The sequence below is a fragment of the Condylura cristata genome, unplaced genomic scaffold (genome assembly GCF_000260355.1).
Source record: "Condylura cristata isolate star-nosed mole 26May11 unplaced genomic scaffold, ConCri1.0 scaffold00023, whole genome shotgun sequence".
Classification (NCBI taxonomy): Eukaryota; Metazoa; Chordata; class Mammalia; order Eulipotyphla; family Talpidae; genus Condylura; species Condylura cristata.
Genome location: NW_004567124.1, coordinates 35,196,188 through 35,197,742, shown reverse-complemented (window position 1 = coordinate 35,197,742; position 1,555 = coordinate 35,196,188). Strand labels below are relative to the sequence as shown.

The 1,555-nt window shown below is 30.1% G+C and overlaps 1 protein-coding gene across 4 annotated transcripts in view; it reads right to left on the bottom strand.

The window, feature by feature from the left end:
- Positions 1-1,555, bottom strand: part of SCAPER (S-phase cyclin A-associated protein in the ER) — a 398,115-nt gene that overhangs the window by 320,870 nt on the left and 75,690 nt on the right. The gene's annotated exons all lie outside the window — the stretch shown is intronic.

Genomic DNA, 1,555 nt, shown 5'->3' with positions numbered 1-1,555 from the left:
ATAACCATTACTCAGTCAATACACTTTAAAAATTCACCTTCATCAAAGTTTTCCAAATATTTTTCTTTATCAAAACTGTCTAGAAACTTGATCAAAACATAATAAATAAATGCTTTTTGCACTCATAATTCACTAGTTTAAGATTTAAAGTATGACTTATAGTAATGGAGATGTCAATCACAAAGTTTGGCAACTAAATTTCTTGAGTAAGGATTTAACAAAATGAACAGAATATGAGCTATATTTTCAGTAGACTAAATGAAAGAGTATTTTTACAATAACAATAAAAAGTAAGGACACAATAGCATTAAAGAAAGAATTAGATTACATCAGATTAATGTATATTTACAGGGCACTGCACCCAAAAAAAGCTGAACAGTTTCTTCTCAAGTGTGCATGGGAGATCCAGGAGGATCAACCAGATACAGTGTCACAAAACAGGTACAAACCAATTCATGAAGATCTTCTCTGATCATAATAGTATCAAACAAGGTATCAACCACAAAAAAGAAGCAGGAAAAACCTGTCATTCATGAATCCTGAACAACACACTAACGAAAAACTACTGAATTAATTAGAAAATCAAGGAGACAAAAAAATACCTTGAGACAACTGACAATGAAGATATAACTTTACAGAATTTATAGGATATAACAATAGCAAAATTAAGAAAGATGTACACAGCAGCACAGACTCACATCAAAAAACAAAGAGTGCAAATAATCTTATTTCAAGGAACTAGAAAAGAAGCAAATCAAAATCTAGCAGAAGAAAGCAAATGCTAAGAATTACAGCAGCAATAAATTTTTTAAAAATCTATCAATAAAACAAAATCTGGTTCTTATAAAATATTAACAAAATAAATATACCTCTAAGATATGCTCATTAAAAGAAAAGGGAGAAACACATAAATAGAATTAGAAAGAAAAATGAGAAATTACAACAAATTACAGAAAATAAGAGGACAATAAGAGATTACTATGAACATCCGTACACTAATAAGAGGTGAAATCCAAATCCTTTGAATGATAATACCATCTGAGACTGAATAAGAAATAGAAAACCTGAATAGCTCAATCACAAGCAAGAAAACTGAAACCAAATAAAAACTACCCCCCAAAATAAAAGGCCACAACCAGATGCCTTCACAAAAAAATTAAGAAAGCAATCACATTCTACCAAACTTTCAAAGAGGAATTAAATTCTATCCTGCCCGAATTCTTTCAAATAATCAAGAAAGAGGGAACACATCCAAACTCATTTCATCAGGCCAACATTATACTAATACTGAAATATAATAACACAACACAGAAAAAGAAAACTACAGGACAATTTATTTAATGAACACAGGTGAAAAAATCCTCAAAAATATCCTAGCAAATCGAATCCAATAATGCAATAAAAGGATCATACAGTATGGCCAAATGAGATTCATCCAGGGACACAAGGATGGTTCAATATCTGAAAAATCAATGTAATTCAACCTATCAATGAAAGAAAACATAAAATCATATGATCACACCAACAGGTGCTGTAAAAGATTTTGGTAAAATTT